The 27638-nt window shown below is 40.2% G+C and overlaps 1 long non-coding RNA gene across 5 annotated transcripts in view; it reads right to left on the reverse strand.

Annotated features, from left to right (window-relative positions):
• Positions 1-27638, reverse strand: part of LOC309656958 — a 600722-nt gene that overhangs the window by 406074 nt on the left and 167010 nt on the right. Inside the window, exon 3 of one of the 5 annotated variants that reach the window (XR_014261627.1) lies at positions 8123-10542. The exons of the other annotated variants lie outside the window; for them this stretch is intronic. This is a non-coding gene — a long non-coding RNA (uncharacterized lncRNA). Of the gene's footprint in view, positions 1-8122; positions 10543-27638 lie in introns of those variants that run through there. 5 annotated transcript variants of the gene reach the window in all.

Raw genomic sequence — 27638 nt, forward strand, 5'->3', positions numbered from 1 at the left:
GCAAGCTACATGGAACTCGAAGAATTAGCTAGCCCAAACTCCACTTTTAGGGAGGGAAATGGATCTGTCCAATGGCCCCCACAAATAGATGCTGAGCCAGACTTAAGTACTCAGGTGTTCAGACTCTCAATCCAGTGCTCTTTCTGTAGACAATCATTTTACTAATAGTGTTCCTGGCCAAGACAAACATCTCTTTCCTAACCCTCCAGAATTCCAAATTTCAAACCCTCCAGAACTCCAAACTCCCTTGGAAAATGGGCTTGATAGATTTCTTTTTAGTATTAGTATTTATCTTTTCTAAAGAAGTCTTTTTTTTAAAAAAAGCTGCCTTGATAATGATAAACAAGGCCCTAGGCCAAATAAATTTCCCAGCATTGTCAGAACCAGAGATAGCCCTTAGTGTCATCTGTCCAGGCCCTGTGTTATGTATACCAATGAGACCTATACGCTTCATGCAGCAAAATGGGAGTCAATATTGGTTAAGTATTGTTTTTAACAATCTGTTGGCCAGCATAGCTGCTTCTGTGTTTGTTTGGGTCTTTTTTTTCCATAGCTTTGGATTGCCTTGGATCTAGATCTCATGCTCAGGTGCAAACAGCTGGCTGAGGGATAGCTGCCATGTCCACCTGCCCAAGTGGAGTGAGCAGGGTCTCCTCGCTGCAGGCAGTGGAAATCCTGCCTTAGGATACCTCCCTGGTTCCTTTCCCTGGCTTCCTGGGGCTGTTTCTAGGATGCCCCCGCCCTTCTCAGCTTTGGGCCTGCTTCTTAGGAGCTAGCCTTTCTTAACCCCATACCACCGTCTCTGATGACCCAGTGACATCATGAGGTCAGTGCAGGCCATAAAACTGCACAACTGGCTCCAGAGGAGCAGCCCTGAGCTCCAAAAGAGCAGGGGCTTTACAAATCCTGAGAGGAATATGAACCTGATTCAGAGGGTAGGGGATGTGCCTTGACTTTGTGCACTTTTTTTCTTTTTAATTGGCCTTATTATGACACAACCCAGACATTCAGTCACCAAGTAGAGACAGCCTTAAAAGTAATGTGATGAAACTTCTGTCTTTTAACGGGTGAGTGAATGCATTTTAATAATTAAGTTACCGGGTGATGAGAGAAAGCCAGGACCTCAAGAGTTTGGGAACACGGTCCCAAACTCATAAGCGGGACTTCAAAATAGGTTAGCCCCATCCCCTGTAAATTCTGCCCTTTCTCCTCCATGAATTCAGCCAATTCCAAAGCCCGTTGCTCACCGAATGGAGACTGTGGTTTGGATAAGACAGTCTGAACACTATAAAGCTCAAATGTCAACCTGAGTCAGTTCAGTACAATAGAACTAAGTGGCATCAAGATTTCCCACTAAAACATAGGTAAACCTGACTTTGGGGGACCCACCACCAGGTGCCAGTAAATCAGGACAAATAATCAAATACCTTCAGTCATGGGGATGGTGACTTCATACCCAGATTTATTTGATTTCATGTAGTTCTATTATTTTCAATAAATCAACTAATTCCCAATGTATATGCAAACATGAACTGTGAAGTAGAATGATATAGTGACTAAGTTAACAGATTTGTGAGTCAGAAAGACATGTCATTTATAAGCTTTGACCCCGGTTAAGTCTATTAATTTCTCTAAGCCTTGCTTTTCTCATCTATAGAATAAACATATTCCTAATACTTACCTAACAGGATTGTGGAGAAACTAAAGGAGAAAAGTCATGTAAAAACCTTAAAACAGTACTTCTTCAATAAATAAATCACTGAATAACTAAACATGATTTTCTTTTTAAACCTTTATAATACCTTGGTTAAAAATAAATTCACAAGTCAAATAATTCATAACTCTTTGTCTGACCACATGATCTAATTTTTGGTTTGGAAACTGGTCGTAGTAGACATAGATAACTGGAAGAAACAAGACATAAAATGTAAATGACTCAACAATGCTCTTCTCTGTAAGTACATCATTTTTTTAAGACTCTAAATCCATTCATCAATTTCTTTTTCTCCTTATAAAAATATAATGCCATAGAGTTTAAAAACAAATCAACATTCTCTATGTCTACCTCTTTATTCCTGCCCTGCAACTAGGTTCATCAGTACTCTTTTTTTTTTTTTTTTTAGATTCCATATATATGCATTAGCAAATGGTATTTGTTCTTCTCTTTCTGACTTACTTCACTCTGTATGACAGACTCTAGGTCCATCCACCTCACTACAAATAACTCAATTTCATTTCTTTTTATGACTGAGCAATATTCCATTGTATATATGTGCCACATCTTCTTTATCCATTCATCTGTCGATGGACATTTAGGTTGGTGGACTTGATGACATGGGGTGGGAGGGCGAAGCTGGGGCAAAGTGAGAGTAGCATCAACATATATACACTACCGAATGTAAAATAGTTGGCTGGTGGGAAGCAGCAGCATAGCACAGGGAGATCGGCTCGGTGCTTTGCGATGACCTAGAGGGGTGGGATAGGGAGGGTGGGAGGGAGGCTCAAGAGGGAGGGGATGTGGGGACATGTGTATTCATATGGCTGATTCACTTTGTTGTGCAACAGGAACTAACACAGTATTGTGAAGCAATTATACTCCAATAAAGATCTATTTAAAAAAAAATCATCAAGGAAAGAGAAGAACTGAAGACAGGTCAGGAGAACTTGACTCCAAACCAGCCCGTGTCACACTCTGTGTGAAACCTGGTGGCCTCCTCTGTAAGATAAGGGCTTTGGAATGCACCTGAAGGTCCCTTCCAGCCCATGGTTCCAGTGACGGCTCTTCCAGTGATTCAATAAGACATAAACAGTAATAGACGGCTCTGACGTCAGACAGTGGTTCACTTCCACACTTTGCTATACAGAAGGCCACATGCAAGATGACAAACAAGCATCCAGACAAACAAGGGATTGAGTAGGGTGGAACTGACAAACTCTGCAAGGCATGCTATTCCATCCTCAGGATGGCAGGGTCCTGGGTTAAGTTTGTGAAGCCAGTAGCTAACCCTGCAGCCAGTCCCTCTGTCCCAGAGATAAGGGCCTCCACATACCTATCAGGAGATGGCCCAAATCCTTGACTACATGAAGTATCGATAGTAAGGGAAATCCTGGCTCTAAATCGAGGGCACCAGGCAAACCTCATCAATATATGAGAGTAAATCCTTAGCTTGTCCCAACATCCTTGTTCCTGGAAGTAAAACTGGCACCAAAATGTCTTCAGGGACTTCCCTGGTGGCACAGTGGTTAAGAATCCGCCAGCCAATGCAGGGGACACGGGTTCGAGCCCTGGTCTGGGAAGATCCCACATGCTGCGGAGCAACTAAGCCCATGTGCCACAACTACTGAGCCTGTGCTCTAGAGCCCGTGAGCCACAACTACTGAGCCCGTGTGCCACCACTACTGAGCCCGTGTGCTACCACTACTGAAGCCCGCGCGCCTAGAGCCCGTGCTCCGCAACAAAGACAAGCCACCACAATGAGAAGCCCGCGCACTGCAACAAAGAGTAGCCCCCGCTCGCCGCAACTAGAGAAAGCCCGTGCACAGCAATGAAGACCCAACACAGCCAAAAATAAATAAATTTATTAAAAAAAAAAAATGTGTTCAAATGGAATGCAGCCACGATGCAGCCCTTGAAAGTATGGCCAAAGAAATGCGTCTGCTGATGCAATCCTCAACCATGAATCAACAGCAATCATCATCAGTTCATCACAACACCAAGGACCCATATGAGGCCTCAGAACCCTTCAAAATACCAATCAATCTGATGGGCACAAGATTTAAAATCTATTTGTCATCATCAATACAATTTTAAGTTGGACATAATTTTATATATACACACACATATATCATGAAATCAATCATGTTTTTTAAAAATGCTAAGGTTATCTCTGGGTGGTAGGATTATAAGTCATTTTTTTAATTTTACTTTATTATATTTTCCAAATTTTCTGCAATTGGCTTGAATTACTTTTACACTCAGAAAAGAAATCATTTTAAGAGAATTTAATTTTTAAAAAATCACCTCGATTATTCTTTAACACTCTTTAAGGAAGACCACCAAGCTTGTCCACTCATTTGTGAGATTAATTTGAAGGAACTGAGTGCTGTCTTGAATTTGCTCCTTTGAAATATCATTCCTATGACAGTTTAAATCAAAAAGCAGAGTGATATGGTTGGAAAAACTGAAAATCAGAAGGCCTAAGTTCTAATCCTAGTTGCCCCCCAACTAGCTTGAGATTGTGAGCAAGTCACAGCTTCTGTGGGCCTGAGAGTATGGGACTAGAATCAAATTACCCATGTCCAAATTCTGCCCCACCGGCTGAAAATCTGTGTGACTTTAGGCAAGTGACTTAACCTCTCTGAACCTCAGTTGTTAATTCAGAAACAGAATAATAATTTTCCCTCCCTGGACTGTATGAAGATGAAATGAGATAGTGTGCATAGGCCTTTAGCCTCATGCCTAGCACTCTGAAAGTGCTCAGAGAACATTAGCTGGAATCATTATTATTATCTTTCCTGTCCCAAAGCAGAGGGAAAGCTACCATGTTCTGGAGAGGGGCCTCCCACAAGGCCAAGTGTGTCTCTGCCTTTCAGTGTCTTCCCAGAGGCTTAGGCAGTTCTTCCCCACAGAAGCCCAAACTCTCTACCACAACCAAGTTCTGCCTTTCCTTGCCATTCATTTATTTCCCACTCTCCTCCCCAAACAGCCTTTAAGATCTACAGTCACCCTGGGGGCCAGGAAGAAGTAAAGGAAAGCATGTGTTGCCTGCAGACATCCATAGAACATCAAGATGACCTCCTCTACCTTTCAAAGAAATGGTTTGTGTGTGTGGCCCGAGACAAAGGGAGCACTGTTGACTTTTATTTGTCAGGGACTATCTCGGATCCCCTGAGTTTGTTTGATGAATTGTTTTGGGTAGATAAAATAGCCCTGTTCCCACTCTCCCTGATTCTGCCACTGAGAGCAGATTAACAAAAAATGTGCTCTTCACATCAGAAAATACAGCCCTACAAAAACAGTTCTTGAGGGAGAACATTTTTTTTTGGTCTCTGCTGATAATTTTCCCACGCTTTGTGGACAGCCCAGGTTGGCCTGAGCTCAGGGTCACCTTCTCTCATCTGGAAGCATCAGGAGGACCTAGGGTTGAAGACCCTGCACAAGGTTTGCAGCTAATGCTGGAACAGATGGGTCCAGGGAACCCATAGGAAATGTAGAAGACTGACTCCCACCCACTGTGAACCATGAGCCTGCAACAGGAGAGGAGGGATGACAAGGACCTTTGGCTGCAGGAAAGCAAAGTCCAGAGAAAGCACAAAGAACAGTGGCTGAAGGCTGTATAGCCCAGGGGTTCAATGCATGGGGTTTGGAGCCAGAGAGGCCTTGGTTCTCATCCCAGCACTGACCCTCACTCAGGTAAGTAACCTCCCTAAAACTCCGCCACATGAGAGAGAGGAAGGCTGATCTCACAAGACTTGCTGTGAGACCTAAAGAAGCTGATGTCGATCAAGTCCCTGGAGGGTGAAAATGGTGGCTTTTTATAACATGTTCATCCTTGAGTAGGGGCCCTTCTCTAGAGTAGGAAACACTTTACCATGATAGCAGTCCCAAAAAGAAAACCCTGTTTTCTTTACACAAGGTTTAAACAGAGCCATGGAGAACCAATGCAACCCTTGCACATGTTCTGTACTCTGTAATTGTAGCTGATATTGCATTAAATTATAAAAAGCTTTTGGTTATTGAGCAGTACTATGGACCAGGAACCATTCTAGGTGTTTTTCAAGCATCCTCTCATTTGATCCTTAGATTAACCCTTATAATAATAAGTATTATTATTATCCTCATTTTATAGAAAACTGGGTCTTAGAAATTTGCCCAAGGTCAAAGGCAGAGCCAAAATTTACCTATGTACATACGTGATCCATTTCATGCACCTTACCGGTTGGAGTCACTGAAGACTTCAATTCTTTTCTAGGAAGAGATGTTGGGATGACCTTTTATCACATTACATTAGCCCTTAATCCACGACCAGACTCACCTCCCACACTTGTGTCATGCCTTCAGTAGGGAGCTACTGAAGTGACTGTAAATCACATTGAAAAATTTCTCCACCCAAGCCCTTAAAACCCCTTACTTTACATAATCATTCAATGGTACACCCCCAAGGACCCTCAGAGATCATCACTCAGTGCCCTCCTTTCACAAATATGAAAACAAGACTCAGAGGTGAAGTGACTACAACAAAGACACACAGCCAGGTCCCAGCCCAGCCAAGTCTAGAAAAATCCAGCTCTCCAAATTCCCTGCTACCATTTTGTGCTGTCATCTTTCACCAGGATTAATGGTACAGTTGGTATTCCACCTTCCATCCCTCGTTCCCAATGTATGTGCCCATGTGACAACAGGGAAGCATTCACCACAAATCTGACAAGCTGACACCTGCCACCCGTGAGAACACCCATTTTCCAGCATCACACATAGCTGTCCTAAGTATAGGGCATCCCTCTCTTCTTCCCACTCTATTTTGGCAGCCTATCCTTGCCCTCTTGTTATGCTTTGGGACTATGCTTAACCAGCATGCTAAAGCATAAATCCATTGTGGATGTTTATCCTCTTATCTATAGGCTTTTGTCACTGGGTTCTGTGATGTAAGGGTCATGAAGAGGATGAGCGTCCATTTATTCATTTAGTAACAGGCACTGGGCTGTGTGCTGGAGTTCAGTGAAACGCCAGATGTGAACCAAAGCCCAGAATGAGACACAAATATTAAACAGGAAAGCACACCAACAAATAAAATGATCGTGAAAATGCAATGAAGGAAACCAAACAGGGTGCTATGGAGAGAATAATAGGAGAGACTCACCTAGTATCAAGTACTCAGGACAAGGTCTCTCTGAGGGGGCAATCTCTGAGCAGATGCCTAAAAAATGCTTGAGTTTTCCATAAGAAAACACAGATACTTCTCATAATTCTGTCCCTGGTCTCCATTCCAGGTTTCAGCTTGTCCCAAATCATGTTTAATATTTTTTAATTATAAAAATAAGATATATTCATTGTAGAACATTTAGAAACTCAAAAAAAGATAAAAAGAAGAAAAATTAAATTGCCCACACATACTCCTATTATTGCTAACTGGTATACATATATATACATAAATATATATAAAACTATAAAAAGGAAAGCTTTATTATTGAAAAATGTACGGACATGGTAAAAAAAAATGCAAGACATAGAAACTGGTATAATAAAAATTAAGTTACTTCTCTACTCTAGCCACTACCACCCCCAGATTTACTCCCCAGAGTAATCATTTTTTGTGTAGACGTCAAGATTTATATATATATATATATATATATATATATATATATATATATTTTTTTTTTTTTTTTTTTTTTACATAAAATGGTATCATTCTATAGACCCTATTCTGTTCCTTGCTTTATCATTTAACAATATATCCTGAAGAAGCAAGTATAGATAATCTTTTTTAATGACTATTATTTTTACATAGCTGAGACCACTTTGTATAATAATCTTACATCCTGCTTTTTTACTTAATATTACATCATTAAAAATTCTTACTTCATTTAAAATAACTTGCAAAAATTTAAAAAAAAATTTAATGACTGCAAAACATTCTACTATATGAGTAAACCATCATTTATATAAACATTACCTAATTATGAATATATGGAATATTTTAGAAAATTTTATTAATGGCTTGAAAGAACATTATGCATAAAGCCTTTACTGTGTTTCTCTACTTACAGAATCTTGAATTCATTTCTATAAAAATTTATTGAGACTTCTCATGAACACAGCATTGTTCTCTAGTCTACTGCGATACCAAAGACAGATATGATGTACATATTAATATCTTTAAGAATAAAAATATGCACTGTGCTATACACAGATGCTCTCTGGATGTTCCCATCTCCAAGTGGCCTCAATCAGCTCTACTGTAGGAGCAAGACTAATGCTTGTTCTTGTTATTTTTGCTGTCTGACTTGTTCCTCCCATAACTAACATTTGCCCACCAATACTGATACGATAAAGAGAATCAAGGGCTCAGACAAGGGAGCAAAGGAGGCCACTTGGCCATCTTAGATTCTAAGACTGGGAAAAATGTGTCCTCCATGTGACCCAGAGAGTTCTACATTACGGTAGAGGGCTAAAACCCAAGCTCATAATAAAGTGTCCTTTTATCTGGCCCTTTTGGGGGCACATATCTTTTGGGAACCTTGTTGGGATTAGGGGGGAGTAGCTGAGAAGAGACAGAATTTGGATGCCTACCTAATAATACCTCCACTAGATAGTTCTCTATCCACTTGTACATAATTACTAGCTCAGCATATATGAACGTAGGTTCTGGAGCCAGAGGGTCACTACTTCCTAGACAAATTATTTAACCTCTCTGTAGGTCTAATTTCTTCATCATTAAAATGGTGATGATAATAAAACCTACCACATAGGACTAATATGAGAATTTCTTGAGTTAATTTGAGGTAAGTAATTTAGAACTATGCCTGGCACATTAGAAGTACTTAATGTTTATCATTATAATTCGTAACAGGTGAAAAATGAAGTTGAGCACTAAAGTTTTAAAAAACTCATTAAATTCCAACATCATGCCAGAAAAGGCCCAAAAGGAATCAAATGTTTCACAAAATCAACTGTAAATATTCAACATTTCTCAATATATTATTTGAGCATGGGATCAGGGGAACATGGTTGGAATAAAGTAGTGAAGCTTTGCTTGATGTGTTGAAATATGAAAACCAAGGACTACACCAAGCCATATCGACTTCCCTTCATCTATCACATGAACTCATGATAGAGGAGACACTCATTATTTCAATTGTCCAATCATTTCAATTATCCAATCTTATTTCTAACTCTTCTAGGAAGGGGTTGGGGTATAAATTTCTCTCAAAGGCACTCCAGGTGGAGGGAATAATGTTAGCCAAGCATGGAAGTATACTGTGTGTTCAAAGGATGACGAATGGCTCACTGGAGATGATACTGGAGACTTTCACATGGTTGAAACCAGAAACTAGCAGAAGAAGATGACCCTAGGAAGACTGGAATTAAGTCAAAATATGCAGGGCCTCTAGGGTCATGTGGAAGTGATTACATTTATCCAACAAATGTAAGAAAAGGGATAACTTTTCATATTTCTATTTTTAAATAACATTATATGTGGCCATGTGGAGAATGTACCAAATGGCAGAAAAATTAGAGGCAAAAAGGCTACCTTAAGGTTGTTATTAAGAATCCAGGTGAGAGATGATGAGAATTTAAGGGAGAGTGATGAAAAATTCAAGAGGAAGAGAGGAGGGCATCGAGAGACATTTCAGAGATAGAAGCAATGGGTCTTAGTGACTGTTTAACGTCATGGGCAAAAGAAAAAGAGAGAAGAGCTAAAGTTGTTCTGAAGCATCATGTGGGAAAGACAAGAGATTAGAGCACAGCACAGTGAAGGGTTGGTGCTTAGGAAATGTTCATTGCAAATGGCAGTGTTGAGAAGGGCATGTTCTAGTTGTGTTGAGCCGCAGAGGAATCCCTGGATATCTGAGTCATTGGGTTGCCCTGGGGTCAAGAGACACATGAAGTGGAGAGAAAATCATTGAACTCAGAGATGGAGGATGTGCCAGAGATAGTCTTTATCCATTTGACTATTGTGCCAAGTGTTGTTTTTGCCAGTAAGAATTTCCTTTCATTGCCTTCCAATGCTGTGACATTCTCCCAAACCCTCCACATCGCCTCTCTCTGCCTCCCACCAAGAGTGATGTGTCATTCCCCTGTACCCCAAGGTACCCAGCATGTATGATCACACAATGTTATAATTATCTACTCCTCTACCTATTTTCCTCTAGACTATGAGCTTCTTACTGGCAATGTGTCTTATTTACCTCCATAATACCAATACCTAGCACAATGTCCAGCACACAAGTTGAAATCCGAATTCTTCGATGCAGGATCCCTTTGTTGCCTAATACACAAAGATAATCACGTGCAGTTTCATAAGCCCTTCACAGACAGTTGCAATGTTAATGTCCCTTGACCTACTGAAATTGATAGGAGATGTATAGTCTGACCATTTTTAATCAAGACACTCAGATGTTGTCTGCTGCCCTCTAAGTGCACTGTACACCCATCTGCCTTTTCTCATATTCCTGCCGCAACCATCTTGTTATCTCTATTTCTGGAGTCCCACAATAAAAAATTTTTTAAATCTTTACCCTACCAATACCCAGAAAAATAACAACAAAGAAAGCGGAGGCCAAATTCAAAATGAAAAGCTGATGACAAGCAATATATTTTTCTATTTTAATTATTTTATTCATAAACCTGTTAGAGATCCAAACGAATTGTAAAGACTATGCCAGGATTTCGAGATTTAATTTGGGTTTTACAAGCAGTGAAAGCAAATGAGGCATTCATCTCAAAGTAATTTCTCAACTGGTATTATCGTCCTCAGTGCATTGACAAGGAAACCAAGACACAGAATGGAGACGTAAATAGTCCAAAGTCACGTGCAGAATCTGAGGAGAATAGGAAAGGGAATAGAATTCCTGATTCTGAAGACAGACCAGTGGCTCTTAACCTTCCGTGGACAGGAAAACCACCTGGCACTCTTGTTCTAAATGCAGATTCCTAGACCCCAGCCCGGACCTGGCAAAGCAGACTCAGGAAGCTGCACTTTTCCAGGCTTCCACGTGATTCTTATGAACACCTAAATTTGAATGCACTGAGAGCCAATGGTCAGGGGTCAGAAGCCACACCGTAAGGCACACTGTGCCAGATTCTTCAAATGGTTCTGCTCCATTTGGCTGAATCAGAATGCCACTTTGTGAACAGTCTCAAGGAAGGCAGCCAGCAGGGATTATGAGGGGCTCCTCCCAGTAAGGCCCTGGGCTCTTCACCATGTTCCATCTTAACCAAGCCAGGCCTGGCAAAAAGGAACCAGCCCCACACACACCCATCCCCATTCCCAACACCAGTGCGCCAACAGGAGAACTTTCCCTTTGGTCCTGCTTCTGAAGGGCTGCTGCGATGGGACAGCTCCCCATTCCCAATCCTTCCTGCAAGTTTTTTTTTTCCCCTGTACAATTAATTAGCTAATAATTTTTGCTTCTGATCCATTCCTCATTAAAAAGCTGAATCCCCGAGTTGGGGCTGTCGGAACAAAGGTGGGAGAATTTATGTCTTAATTTTGGTTCATTATGGCAGGAAGCCTCTTGCTCCCATCACTCTCCCTCCTCAGCCTCTCCCCTCTGAGTTCTGACGGCTCTGTGACCCTAAATGCCTCTTTCGAGGCAGCTACCATGGAGGCACTGTCTCTGCCCTTTATCTTCTGCCACCTCATTAAGAGAAATGAACCTGAGTCTGAGAAAGACGACACAGGGGAAATAAAAATGTAATCCCTTGGTGCCACCTATAATGAATTGTTATGAAAACCATGAAAATATCTGTCTGCGGATATTGTTCTTTGATTTGAAGTCAGTGTTGTAAGTGGTAATTTTTGTCATTAAAGCTGTTAATCTGCTCAGAGCTCCTCATAAGTTTTTATGAAGAAAAACATCCCTGCTGCCTCCCTGCTCATTGCAGGGTACTTTGGAGGCCAACACACACGCAGAGCACCGTGGAATAATTAGCTTTAATTATGGCTGATACGGCTGTCTGTTGAAAGTGGAGGGACTTCATGCTGCTAGGACTGGAGATGGGACCTGCTCAGCCTCTGCAAGTCCAGAGGAGAGGGGCCTACGACTTTCAGTCTGCAATCCCAACCACTGCCAACCAAAGACACCAGGCACCACACCCCAGCTGGGGCAGGTACACTCTGGCCACCACATGCTCATACCCAAGCATGGACATGCACACTCACGTGCGCACACACGCACACACAACTTCACCTCCCTCATCCCTCAATTATCTTGCCCAAGTTCAACCACCACAAACATCCATACTACTCCATTATCCACATACACTAACCACAGTATATGTATACCAAGTCATGACAAGACATGCACCAACTAAGACAGGCACCACAGAAACTCAGAATACACAGCCTCCTACATTCAGCTTTATTACATGCATACCCTGATTTCCTCAGCCACAACCCACACCAACCACAACACACAGACACCCACCATGACATGGGTGCCTAGATATATAAAACCAACCCCAAACCAATACCTATCACCTATGAAACACATACCTGTGCATTGGCTCTAAGAGGCAGCCATATCATAAGTTCTGGAGGAGCAAAATGTTCTTGACCTCAGATAACTCATTATACGGTCAGAAATAAGCATTTAGACTGAAAACAAATGGCAATTCATTTAGCATCTATTGATGCACTGATCATTGATTATGTGTCAAGCACAGGGCTAGGCACAATGGAGCCTTTACAGATAAATAAGACAGGGTCTATACCTCAAGAAGCTTGTGGTAGACACAGATTGCCTTTCAAGAAAGAATTTGTCCACCAGCTGGGAGTCCTGTCTGCAGAGAGCCTTTAGCTGTCTGCTGCTCCAGGGATTACATCAGCTGCAGCAAGTTGCTTCACCCAAGCTCACTCTCTGCCCAGGAAGGTGACATCTGATGACTGATCGCTGTACGGGGGTAAGAGCCTGGCCACTTCAGTCAATGCCAGACAACTCTGACCGGCCACAGCTTCCCTCATCAGTGGAAGTTCTAGTAAGGTCTACATCTCAGGTCAGTTTCTCCCTCTGCCCACTCCTCCTTTGTTTTTCTCCCTTCCACAGATGTTGGTCCAAAGGGCACTGCCTAATAAACATCCTATCCCACTCAACTCCATCTCAGAGTCTGCTTCCCAGAGAATGCAACCATGACAGAGCTAAATTCAACACTATGGATGCTATCTACCAAGTAAAAGTACCAGAGAGTAAGTGCTAAAGAGACTCTTCAGAAACAGAGAGGAATTGAGTCGTAAGAGAAGGATTTCTGAAGAAGGTAACATTGAAACTCGGTCTGGAATAACTGTTAGCATTACACAGCTGAGGAAACATAGAACTTTTTAGAGAAAAACAACTTGGGTGGGAAGTACAAAGTGTGTTCTTACCTCAGGGAAATAGTGAGACGTAAAAGTGAAAGCAAACTGTGGATGGAGCTTGAATTGAAATTTTTTAAAAGAGTTTCATTTCATCTGTTAGACCAATTGATCTCAACACTTGGCACTGCAGATTAATCACAAGGGGTACGCAACCCAAAAGTACGTCCAGCATGGTTATAATTATAGTCATGGGGGGACATCATAAATTGAGGAATATTAAAAAAGAGAGAGCGCTGGTTATGGTCATATTCCAAAAGGCTAGCAACCATTGCTATAGCAAAGGCAATATTAGAGTTCTCCCACTCAGGTCCTCCAGGCCATCCATCCAACCATTCATCAATTCAATATATATCGGGAACATACTATGGGCAAGTCACGTTCCAAATAAGTGCCCTCATGACATTTACTCTCTAGCTGTGAAGACAGACATTACGTCAAGAAGTGAACGAAAATATAGAAATGATTTCATTTCAGTTGTGATAGTAATTGTGAATACAGTGTGTAATATGAACAGATCAGAAGGTTCAAACTGACCTAAATTGGGGCAGGTCATCAGTCAAAGAAGTTTTCCCTGAAAAATTAAAATTTTAAACTGTGGGACCATTTTAGTACTCACTACTTAGCTGGGTCCTCAGAGTGCAGAGGTGAATAAGACCTGCCCCTTCCTGAAAACATAGAACGGGAGAGAAATGCAAAACTGTAGAACTGAAGACAAATTTTGCCTATTTCACAACTTTTCCATAGGAAAGCACCTACATGGAAAAGGAAAAGCAGTTAATGCCATTTGCTTTGTCATAGTGACAGGGGGCATTGTGGATGGATTGCACATATGTGTTTATTCCTCCTCAGAGAATATATCCTGGGAAGTGATGGCCTGAGCTGGATTCCTAGTATCAGGTCGACCAAGGTTCATACTCTGCTCAAGTCCTGGGGTGATGCTGGGGCCAGGGATCACCAGGGCACTGCAACATTAGAAGAAGGAGCTAAAGTCCTACTGCCACTTCTGGGGTTTGGCCACCCCCACCCCCACCCCAGTCCCCCAGCATTTTGCCTCATGTTACCAGGGACTTTGCATGGATGAAGGCTTTGTCCCCAGGAGATTGAATTTAGAGACATTTGAAGTTCTCCCTTTGTTCCATTTCAACAGTATTCAAAAATATATAGCTTTGGTGCTGCTTTGAACTAATTTCCTAGGGAGTTTTAAAAAAGAGAAAAAAGGCCTTTTCTTTGACTCATCACTCAATTAAAAAATAACATTTGGGTTTGGTTTGAGAGTTCAAAAAATTAGTATTCATTTTTTCAGTGATTCATTTAATCAGTTCAAGTTCCTGTAGATGGCCTAACCCAGAAGAATCTATACAATGAAGTGTTGTGGTTGCTTAGGATTCATCCAAACTTCCCAACTACTCCTTCTTAGGCCTGGGTTTATGGGCTCAGGGGGGAATGGGAAGATGGCCCCAGTCTGAGTAAATGAGAAAAGTGACGTTTACTAAAGGGAACGACGAACAAATCACACTATAAACTTTTAACTAAACTAGGAATCAAAGGAAACTTTCTTAATATTTAAAGTATATATCAGACACTAACAGCAAACATGTATAATGCATAATGGTGACATAATAAGGATGCCTCTATTAAAATTAGGAACAAGCAAAAAGTGTTACTATCACAGTTATTGAGATTTGTTCTGGAGGTCTTAGCAAATGCAGTAAAACAAGAAAAAGAATGTTGAATAAACAACGTAAAGGAAAGGACAAAATTATTATTATTTGCAATCATAACTATCTTCCTAGAAAATCCAAGGGAATTAACTGAAAAACTAAACTAGTAAAGGAGTTCAACGTGAGGTAAGATGCAAGACAAATAAACAAAAATTAATAGCTTTCGTGTACACCTGCTATTATCCACTGGAAAATTTCGTATTGAACAAAGATCCCATTTACATAGAATAAAAATGTAAAATTCCTAAGAATAACTTAACAAAAAATGATCAAGACCTATATTTTTAAAAATCTTTTAAATAAACACAGGCATGATAGAAAAGCATCAAATACCCTGAAGCTTAAATGCATGATACCCTACAGGGATCATGGATTTGAATACCCTTCTGTCATTAATTTTTATTCTTGGTGAATTCTCTACTCAAAAATAATGATTTTGCTTCATTAACAACCAGATCTTTCCAGCCTTGGGTCATGGAGAACAATAGAATGCAGTTTTAACCTTTTGTCTGCCGAAAGCCAATCAAAGGATATGGCTCCAAGGTTGCTGTAGCTCTGACCAACAACAGAGACACCTAACTATTCAAAAACACTTGTACTCATATGAGAAGCTTGAAGATAAATGCCATAGATTGAAAGTTAATGAATGAAAGTTTACATATAATATAAACACATTAATTATTTGTTAAATCAATAATTCTTTTTACAATGTGTCCAAAATTGTCATGTCTCGATTATAACAATAAAACTACTTAATTTTACATGGCACCTTCACATGCAATGTCTGACTTCATCATCTCAAAAACTCTGTAAAGTGAGTAGTACAAGTGTGATTTTTAAATACTAGTATATATGAAGCATATATGCTGCTTCATGGCATACACAGTGTGCTAAACCTTTTACATACAATAACTCATTCAATGATGTCTCATGGCATCTCTCTGAGATCGATGTTATTATTATGATGCTTATTTTATGGATAAGGAAACTGAGGTTCAGATAGGTTGAAAATCTAATTACAGAGCCAGTAAGGGGCAGAGCTATGATGAGTCCAGCTAAGTATGCCTTGAGAAGCTTCACTCAATCCTTACACTATGCTTCCTCTGATAGTGGTGGCATTATTATGACACTTATCACAATCAGCAGCAGCAGCAGCAGTACTATTACCTATTGCATTAGTTTGATAAGGCTACCATGACAGAATAAAACAGATTTGGTGGCTTAAACAACAGAAATTTATTTTCTTACAGTTCTGTAGGCTCTGAATTCAAGATTCAAGGTGCCAGCAGAGCTGGTTTCTGGTGAGGTCTCTTTCCTTGGCTCACAGATAGCAGCCTTCTGCAATTTTACATAACACACGTAAAATTCCTCACATGGCCTTTCCTTAGTGTGTGCACACCTTGATATCTCTTTCTCTTCTAATAAGGACACCAGTGCTATTGGATAAGGTCCCCATCCTTATGACCTCATTTAACCTTAATTACATACTAAAAGGCCCTATCTTCAAATACAGTCCTATTGAGTGTTAGAGCTTCAACCCATGAATTTCAGTCCATAATATCTATACTTAAAGATAAGGACACTGAGGTGCAGAGAAGTTAATGGACTTGCTAAGAGCATACAACTATAAAGCAGAGGAACTTCAGCTCAAACCTAGATGCATCCCAAGTCTAAAACCCATGTTCCTTCCACTTCCCCTCAGTAATTATTCACACTGTGGGAAGGGAAGTAGTATGTAAACAATGTAAAAGAACAGATAATACAAAATTCATTTTCATTCTGCTTTGGAACACTCAGGATACATTTTCATACCCTGTTTTATCTTCATCATTATTTCTAAACTGCTACTAAAGTAAGTTTGCATTGCTTTACTGTGTCTTCACCCCTAAGCCCAACCTGAGAACAAAGAGGGTAGCCCCAAACCAAATTGACATGCACTGCAAAGACAGCAGGATATTTAAAATCTACCAAAGCTAACCACACACATATAAACCAAAACTGACTACATGTACTTTGATATACTCAGAGAGAAAGGGCTACATAAATTCAAATTGCCATCCTACCTAGATTTCTAATTCAACTTCACAGGGTCCTAGGATGCAGGTACAGAATTATTTTCCAGATATGTTCATTCACTTATTTATTTGAGTAGCATTTACTGAGCAGGTCCACCAATCAGTCAATCCCAAACTAACTCATTTAATCAATAGATGGCAGTTGCTCTTCTTACTTTCCCACAGATACAGACTCTTCTGGTCAGGAAAGGGACCTTTCTTGGGGTCTTCCCCACCCATACCCTTCCACTCCCAATCCCTACACACCAAATTAAGATGATCTATCTCTGGCAATAGGTATTGTTATTGGGCTTATTTTACAGATAGGAAAACTGGACAGAAGGGATGAAGTTCAATGTCACACAACTTATAAGTGGTAGTATCAGGATTAGAAACCAAGCAGCCAAGTACCAGAGCCTACACTTCTATCTGCTATGCTATATATACTTCTTTGTATGCTATATTTTTTCAATTTGTTTATCAACATAAGAACTGAAGGAATGTTTAGGCTTGCAAAGTTTAGGAAGACTTACCTAAAGAAGAGAATTCTTAAGCTGTAAAGACAAGGCCTGAGAAGTCAAGGAATTTGTCCAAGGACTTGTGTCCAAGAACATGGATTCCTTGCCTTACTATCCTGACCCACTTTCAGGGATCTATCACTCCCACAATCCTGGGACCATGGTCTGGAAGGTAAGAGGAATATAAGCCCAAGCCCACTATCCATTGTCCACTTGAGCACGGCACCCCCTCCGTGGGTCAGGGCGATCACAGGGAGAGCGTGCATATCCTGCACAGTGCCCCATTATGGGCAATTCCCCCTGATGGGGGGAGGTTAAGAATAAAAAATAAGTATAATAGATGAATTAATGTATAATATGTACAAAGGTGCTAAGTGCTAAGGAAAAGAAAACAGAGTAAAGTAAATGCGATACAGAGTGCTGCCGGTGAAGGTGAAGGAGGGGAAGAAATTACAGCTTTAACTAGTGTGGTCCGGATGAGGCTCATTGAGAAGGTGACATCTGAGCAAAGACCTAAAGGAGACAAAGCACATTGTCACGCTGATATCTGAACAACAGGTATTCCAGGCAGAGTGAACAGCATGCTGCAAAGGCCCCAAGGGGAATGGAGAGAGAGACCTGTTAGGAAGTTACTGCAGTATCCAAGCTAGAGACAGTAGTGGCTGGAGTGGCAGCAATGGAGGTAGTGACAAGTGGTTGAATTCCGGATATATTTTGAAGGCCAAGTCCACAGTATTTCCTGACAGAATTCACTGTGGGATGTGAGAGACAAAGTATTCAAGCTTGTCTCCAAGCTTTGGGTTTGAGCACATGGAAGGATGGAGATGCTATCAACTGAGAAGGAAAAGGCTGTGGATAAAGCAGGTTTGGGGTGGAGGCAGAAAGGAAGATCAGGAATTCGGTTTTGGACAAGTTGAGTTTGAGATGCCTATCAGATAACCAAATGAAGAAGCTGAGTAGCCTGTAGAATATATGAGTCTGAGGTTCAGGAGAGAACTCTGGCTGAAGATATAAATTTGAAAGTCATCAGCATAGAGATGGCATTTAAAGCCAGGCAACTAGCAAAATTCTCCAAGTGAGCAAATGAAGATAGAAAAAAAAAGGAAGACTAAGGACAAAGCCCTGGGGCCACTCCAACATTCAGTGGTCAGGAAGAGGAGAAAGAGGAAAGGAGATTTGGAAGCAGCAGCCAGTGAGGTGGGAGGAGAACCAAGCAAGTGTGTGGTGCTCTGGAAGCCAAAGGAAGTGTATCAAGAAGGGGGAGGCGTTCAGTTACATCAAGGAGGAAGCATTCAGCTGTACCAAAAGCTGCTGATATGAAAACCATAATTCAAAAAGAGTCATGTACCACAATGTTCATTGCAGCTTTATTTACAATAGCCAGGACATGGAAGCAACCTAAATGTCCATCGACAGATGAATGGATAAAGAAGATGTGGCACATACATACAATGGAATATTACTCAGTCATAAAAAGAAATGAAATTGAGTTAGTTGTAGTGAGGTGGATGGACCTAGAGTCTGTCACACAGAGTGCAGTAAGTCAGAAAGAGAACAAACAAATACCGTATGCTAACACATATATATGGAATCTAAAAAAAAAAAAAAAGGTACTGATGAACCTAGCGGCAGGGCAGGAATAAAGACATAGACATAGAGAATGGACTTGAGGACATGGGGCGGGGTCAGGGGGAAGCTGGGTCGAAGTGTGAGTAGCATCGACAGATATGCACTACCAAATGTAAAATAGACAGCTAGTGGGAAGCAGCTGCATAGCACAGGGAGATCAGTTCGGTGCTTTGTGACCACCTAGAGGGGTGGGATAGGGAGGGTGGGAGGGAGGCTCAAGAGGAAGGGGATATGGGGATATATGTATATGTATAGCTGATTCACTTTGTTGTACAACAGAAACTAACACAGTATTGTGAAGCAATTATACTCAAATAAAGATCTATTTTTAAAAAAAGCTGATAGGTCACATAATATGAGTTCTGAAAAATGACCACTAAATTAAGCAATAATTACCTTCTGTTAAGGTATCCAAATTAGGTCACTTGGATACCTTAACAGAAACCATTTTGATGGAGAGATAGGGTGCAAGAGCTTTGACTGGGGTGGGCTTAAGAGAGAAAGGGAGAGGAGAAAATGAAGACAGCACGAGGGAGCAAAGAAATGGGGTCACAATTAGCATGAAAGGTGGAATCAAGAAAAAGATTTTTTAAGATGTGAAAAATAACAGCATATTTAAAAGCTGATGGGAATGATCCAGTAAAGAGGAAGAGATTGAGGCTGTAGGTAAGAGAAGGGGAAATTGCTGAAATAATGCCCCTGAGTAGGAAAGAGGGGGTAGGGTTAGGGCACAAGTGAAGGGATTAGCTTTAGATAGAAGCATGAGTAACTCATTTATTATAACAGACCCAAGACACAGTATAGCGATGCAGATGCTGGTGGATGGGGTAACATATAGGTGCTGGGGAGAGGAGTTATCAATAAATAAAGTCTAAAGAAGGAAGCAGGGCCAGACCATGAAGGACCATGTAAACTTCCATAAGTGGTCCAGACCTCATTCTGAGTACAATGTACAGCAACATTAAACTTTTAGGCAGATTTTCACTTTATAAAACTTATTCCCAGGAATATGTAGAATAGATTTGAGGTGGACAAGGGAACCCAAAGGCAGAGAGACCAGTTAGGAAGATGTTGAAGATGTCTAGATGGGAGAAGATACTTATTAACATAAATAATGGCCATAGGAATAGGAAGAAGTTGTAGAATTTTAAAGCAATGGGCTCCAAAGGACCTGATAATTAACTGAATATGATAAAAGTGGAGTGCGGGTCAGAAAATGACCTCAGTTGCCTGGCTCGAGGAACTGGAAAGACAGACATGCCATTCACTAAGGAATTCAGAGGAAGAACATGATTGGGATAGAAAATAAATAGCTAGTTTCTAAACCTATTGGGTTTTAGACATCTATGGGGTACTCACAGTGAGGATGTCTCCAGGTTATGGAAAATGTAGAGCAGGAGCTGAGCAAAGACCTCTGAATTGGAGCTAAAGATTTGTGAGTCATTCTGGACACTCACGTCTGTTAACATACAGAGGATCTAAGGAATTAGTTGATGTGTAGAATGTTGTCTGCTCCTGCACTCAATGGTCCAGTCCACTCTGCTTTCACAGGACTTCTCCCTTTGATTTTAGTTGTCACCCTGATGTCAATGGGACCTGCTTTTAATCTGCCTTTATTTTACATTTGCTGTATCTGTGTAAAAGCATGAATGTAACTAGTTCTGCAAAATAAAATAATGAGTCTGCCACAGTAACTCAGAGACCTTTTCCACTTTCATTTTTATGGATATGTTCTTCCTAGATAACATTTTAGACAAAAGGATGTTACTATAAAATGCATTCTAGTTCTTAACTATAAGCAACTTTTTTATCATATGCTACTGTGGATGAAACAAGCATTCTTTGTCTCCATCTATAAGATTAGCAAAAAAGCTAATTATCTAAAGCAGTGTTTCCTAGAAAGTAAACACATAGCCCTCCCTATGGACTCGAAATGCTTTTAGGTGATGTGGGAGATCATTTTAGATGGTACATAAACATGGCACTAAATACCGCTGACTGTCATTGAAAGAAAGTTTATTTCATTTTCCAATTTCTTTCAATTCTCCCAACAAAGCCAACATAAGGGGAAGGACTCACTTTGATGCTAGTGTGTCCTTAATTCTTACTAATATCCCTTCATAACAGAGATAAAAGAGGGTTTGGGTTCAGAGTCTTCCACAAACCACAGTCTCTAATTAAAATTCAATAATTTTGTTTCATTTCAATTGTATTAATTTTTATACTTCTATTTATGTCAAATGGTTTCCATTTAGAGCATGGATACCAAATGTCCTTCTAAAATAGATTAAGTATTTTAAGTTGAATTAATTTCAAGAAAGATATTTAGTAAAAGATGGTTCTTAGATGTGTCCCAAACTATGAAGATGGTAGTATTAACAGATAATTTCCAGCAAAAAAGTAAAATTATGACTCATATACATATAAAATAACACATGTTAAATATTATTTATTATTTAACTCATTACTTAAGTGAGCAAACCAGGCAGATAATATAACCAGTTCAAAGGAAAATCTGAAGAAGCACAAATTTGTATGACTTAAGAGAAAGACTGAATGTAGAAGTGGACACAAAACTGATTTTTGAATGGAGTGTTGGGTGGGGAAAAGGGTTATCTCTCCATTGGACAGAAATCATTTGCATATCAAGAAAACAATTACTTTGCTTCGTTGTTATCTATAATTTTCAAAGTAATAAATAGTTCAAGGGCAGTGAAAGGCTAGAATCAAACAGCCTGGAAGGGTGTGCTCTGAACAATGTAAAGTAGTTTTCCATTGAAACAAGACAATTTATAGTCCAAATCCTAGGGAGGCAGTACTGAATAGATGAAAAGCTACATAGTGAGGTCTGGAAATTTGGAGTCTTGACCCTGCAACTATATGAGCTTGGGCAAGTGACTTTCTTCCCTTTTGGCCTCAGATTACTTGTCTGTAAACAAAGGACCTGGACAAGACACTTTCCAAGGATTCTACGTGTTATAAAATTCTCAAATTCATGAGACTTGAATGCCCAGGACTTTAGCTGCCTAAGAGTGGCATTTTGAAATAGTACCTCTTATTTGTAGGCTTCTCAACCTGGACTGACCTGTTCACCAGCCTTTCCAGAGCAGAATCGAGAAGCTGCCTCTGTTTACTCAGACCAGAGTGTAGTCAATGGACAGGTATTCAGTGATCACCATTCATACACTAACAGCTTTGTTAGAAAGAGGATGTTTTCCTTTGTGTTCATCTTGTAATTAAGACTTCGCTGAAATCCAAAAAATATACTTAATTTATCACCATCATTCATCATTATTACTATCATTAATAACCAGAATAGAAGTCCCAGCTTCCACTGGCTACCATATCACATCATTAACTTCCTTCTCCCCGACCTAGCTGCAGGTCCCACTCCTGCTTGGAAAGCTCCTGTGCCATGGAAGGCATTAACATAGCTATTTTAATTTGATATGAGAATTTCAGAGATGCACAGTTCAATTTTTATACCCCCTTCTGGGTTTTTCTGGACCATCGTTTTGAGGAAGCTGGATTAATATCATTTGCATTGAGTTCAATCCATTCCCTCCTCAAATTACAGGGCATAGGGACAAGGGCAGAGGTTAAGAGGACTATACACCATGACCTCACACCAGGAAAGAATTCAGGGAGAGCCAAATACTGCCTTTTTCTCCTCAAACACTATTCCTATATTGTCTTGATACCCTGCAAGAGCTGGGATGAAAAACTAAGAAGGTGGGCCCTGCTGCCAGCAAGCCTTGAATCTGCTGCTTAACTCAAGCAAGTTCATTCATTTCTCTGCACCTCGGTTTCCTGATCTGTTAAAAAAAAAATTAGAACATCGACTACACCTCAATAAAAAATAATAATAAAATAAAATTTTTAAATAATAAAAATTAAAATTTAAAAAATTATAATAGAATCACAGGGTTCTTGTGTAAGGCTTAAAATTAGTCATGTAAAACACTGAGTACAATGTCAGTAAGCACCCAATGTCACCTGTTGTTGCAGTTGTTGTAGTTGCCATGACCCTGGCTAAATGCACTTGGAATTGGAAACCAGAAGTGACCATAAAAATAAGCATTCTTAAAAAAAAAAAAAAGCATACTTTCATTCAGTTTTTATTACTCTCCATTATAAAAATTGTAATACAAGTTTATTAACATTTATAGTCAGTGTTGGAAAGGATATACACCAAAGTACTAGGAGTAAATCTCTGAAGTATAGGATTAGGAGAATTTCAATATATACTTGCAACACTGCAGGGTTTTATTTAATAACAAATATATATCATTATTATAGATATTTTTAAAGATTTTCCTTTTGAAAAAACTGAGACGTAAGCACCATGAGTATATGATAAACAACTTGCAAAAACAGACAAAGAGAGAAGAAAAGAGGCACCTTCCTACCACTTCAACTATCCTTGTTCTGACTCCTCTGAAAACCCAGAAAGGTTGGAGTCCTGCAGAATGTTAATAAAGGATCCTAGATACAAGTGTAAGAACTCTGGAAAGCTGCAGTTCTTAATATGCAGAAGATTGTGAATCCCACTAAGTATCTGATGAAACCTGTGGACCTTCCTCCAAGGGACAGCACATACATGAAATAGCTGTACACAACTGCAGGGTGGTCCAAAGCCTCCTTAGATTTGCAGAGGTACAACAAACCCTAATACTAATGTCCATGGAACACCACTAACAATACCTCCACCCGTCTGCCTATGTGATTAAAGGAACACCAAGAAGGTCCCATGACAAAAATATCTTCCACACAGGCCTGATTCTGGCGCCTCTCATGATTAGGAATTCCTTTGTATCAAGGCATCATTACCTATAAAACTACAAGCATCCCTGAGAAATATAACACTGTAAGTTTCTACCATTTTTTCATTCATTTTTCCAACATATATTTACTGAGCACGTATTTTATTCTAGGCAATAGGGTAAACAAGTCAGCTCTCTTTGAACTCAGAGTCTACTGTGTAGGAGAGGAATGACAGAGAGATGAACAATAGACATGTAAACTAACTGGTGCCATAATTGGTTAACGATGAAAAAGTAATTGGCTATGAAGAAAACAAAGTAAGGGAATAGGAAGACTTGGGGGAAGTACAACTTTACAGAGGGTGCTCAAGAAGGCTTTCTGTAGACCTGCCTGGTGAGAATAAACCAGCTGTACTGAAATATGTGAAGAAAGACATTTCATGCCAGTCATAAAAATGTTCATTGAATCCACATATTACATTTTTTCTCAGATGAAGGCAGTTTCTAAAAATACGAAGAAAGCAAGTCCAGAAAAGAAGATATTGCAGAGAGAGAAGGAAGGCGACAACCACAGGAGAATCACAAGTAGGGAGAAAGACTGAGAAAGGTGGGTAGAGGAAAGAAGTGAAAGGCCAGACCTGACATTTGATTATAGTTTAGAATACTTAGAATCTTTTTAGCTGCAAGTAACACACATCTGACTCAAACTGGCTGAAACAATAAGAAATTTTACTGGCTAACACAGGTGGAAATTCAGAAGTAATGCGGGATTTGGGTATGACACCATCAGGGCTCCAGCTCTGTTTTCCTTTGATTCTCAAGCCCTGTCCTCCTCAGTAGAGACAGAGACAGAGACAGAAAGGGATAGAGATAGAGAGAGAGATAGATAGAGATAGAGATAGAGACAGAGATTGAGATCAGTAGAAATATAGATGATAGAAAGGAATAGAAATATACACAGGTGTCAATATAGGTATATACATATATGTTCTAGTATTTCCAGGCTTTTCTATCCCCTTTGCTCCCAAAAATGTTTCTGGCTTTGCTCACTTGGTTTCTTTTACTCCCCAGATCTTTGAGACATGTTCTGCTACCGTCAGACTAGTTCTTTAGATTTTTTGATAGGAGTGGGTAAGGGTAGATGGACAAAGGGCACAGAGGCTAGAACTAGAAATGAAGTTTTTCTGGGAATTTTATAAAATTATAGAAAAAGGAGAAGCCAAAAGGTATGAGGCAATTAGATGATTAGATAAAAGGGTATTTTTAAAAGAGCTTTTGGGGTACATGTATCCCCTTCTTAATGTCTGAGCAATTTAAATAAAGAACTTGAATTGTTTGGGATTGATTTTTTTGTCTGTCTTTTTAACTAACTTCTTTGCAACACAACTCTGAGACTGGACCCTGGTTTAGTAGGGTTACACACTCACAAACACACACACACACAGAAATGGCAAAAGCTCAACAACCCTGTTTCTCACACCCCTTGGGAACAAGGTGGTCAAGATCTGCTCCAATGCTGACCTTGTCTAGGCATGTCAGGAGAAAAGAGACTGGAATTTTGGCAAGCCACTTTTTAAAGGTCATTGACCTCTGGTTTACACTACAGTTCAAACCATGAACTCTGTACTATAAATCATTACTATTAAAAACAGCTTGGTGTAGTTAAAAAAGGTCCTGGATTTATGAGCAGGAGACATGGGCTAAAATGCTGTTCCATACCTCACTAGCTGAGTGATCTTCAGTACATTTCTTTTTTTGTTGTTTTTGTTTTTTTGTTTTTATGGCCCTATTACTAATTTGTTCCCAAACTTCTGTTAGAACTTTATTTATTTATTCATTTATTATTATTTTTTTTTGGCTGTGTTGGGTCTTCGTTTCTGCGCGAGGGCTTTCTCTAGTTGCGGCGAGTGGGGGCCACTCTTCATCGCGGTGCGCGGGCCTCTCACTGTCACGGCCTCTCTTGTTGCAGAGCACAGGCTCCAGATGCGCAGGCTCAGTAGTTGTGGCTCACGGGTCCAGTTGCTCCGTGGCATGTGGGATCGTCCCAGACCAGGGCTCGAACCCGTGTCCCCTGCATTGGCAGGCAGATTCTCAACCACTGCACCACCAGGGAAGCCCTTTAGTAACATTTCTTAACATCCCTTTAACATCTGTAAAAGGGGCATAATAGTACCTACTTTACTACGTTAGTGCAACTGTGATTTCATTGAATATATGGGTTTATACACTGGAATATTCCTTATTCATTTCTGTATCCTTAAGACGTAGCTCTTGGATGACAAATGCACAGTCCCAGTGTTGCAACTCCCTATCCGTGGAAAATACAGTTAACAAATAATAGTAGTTTGTTCCACTAAACCTGGCACATAGGGCACTAAATAAGTAAATATTTGTTGAGTGCATGAATGAATGAACAGAGTGCTCTAGGCAGTCACTACCAACTGATCAGAGCTGGCTCCTGAGACGAAGCTCAACGGCTATCCCTGGCTCTAGCCTTTATTCTAGTATTATCACAATGTTTGTAACTGATTGCTTGCCCATACCCTATAGACCAGAGACTCACTACCTATTTTTGTAAATAAAATTTTATTAGAACACAGACACACTCATTTGTTTACATATTGTCCATTGTTGCTATCACACTACAATGGCAGAGTTGAGTAGTTGTAACAGAGCCCATACGGCACACAGAGCCTAAAGTATTTATTATTTGGGCTTTTACAGAAAAAAAAAAAATAACGGCTAACTCCTGCTCTAGACCATGACCTCTTTAAAGGTAGTGGCTATGTGCTTCATCTTTTATCCCCAGCATCTTTCAAAGGACAGGCACTTGGAAAATGTTAACTGAATTAACACATGTTGGGAATTCCTAAAAAGGATGTTGGTTGACCTGAAATGATGAGTTCACTACAACTAGCCATTCGGTTTCCTCTCAGGAATCTCAGGTGATGGAAAACAAGACAGTCTACTTTCATAAGGAGAAGGGCCATGGCAAGCAGATGAGACCCAAAGACCAAATGCCAAGTAGTGGCCTAGAGCGCTTGGGCAGGGTGGAATTGAAGGAGACAGACAGAAGAGTGCAGACTAAGAGAAGAGCATGGAGAGAACACGAAGGAGAAGTCCAAAGTCAAAATGGTCTCCCAACTACTTTGCTGGAAACCAGCACAGCCTAATAAATGGACAGTTGACCCTTGAACCACATAAGTTTGATCTGTTGGGTCCACTTATAAGTGAATTTTTTTCAATAGTAATTACTGCACGATCCACATATGGTTGAATCCACAGATGTGGAACCTCAGATACAGAGGAACCACAGCTGGGGAAAACCACATATAGGGTGGGCCAACTATAAGTTATACATAGATTTTCGACTGTGTGGAATGTCAGCACCCCTAACCCCCCATGTTGTTCAAGGGTCAACTGTATTTTGGTTAAGAACCTCAAAGAGTTGTCTGCGGGCAACTTACATCAGAATCACCGGAAGAGTTTGTTAACATAAAAATTCCCAGGAATCATCTCAGACTTAAGAAGTCATGAACCCTAGCGGGCGGGGGCCAGGAATCTGCATGGTTAACAAACTCCCCAGGTACTTTTTATACCCACTAATTTTTAGAACTGACCTAGAGAATATACTCTTTTCCCAAGTGAGAATTCCTAGGAAATATTTATCTCAGATGGCTCCCCTGTCACACATATTTTCCATTTAAAGACTTTAAGATCAATGCATTCTCACTGAAGATTTGAGTACATTCTGTTGAGAAACACTTTTACTGTGCACATACAATGGCAAATGTCCTATCAAGCCAACCAAAGATACCAGATAAAGCTTTGCTTCAATGAATTGGCCAGTCAAAAACTGATTGATGATCCCAGAGTC

This window comes from Balaenoptera physalus (genome assembly GCF_965194825.1).
Source record: "Balaenoptera physalus genome assembly, chromosome: 3".
NCBI lineage: Eukaryota > Metazoa > Chordata > Mammalia > Artiodactyla > Balaenopteridae > Balaenoptera > Balaenoptera physalus.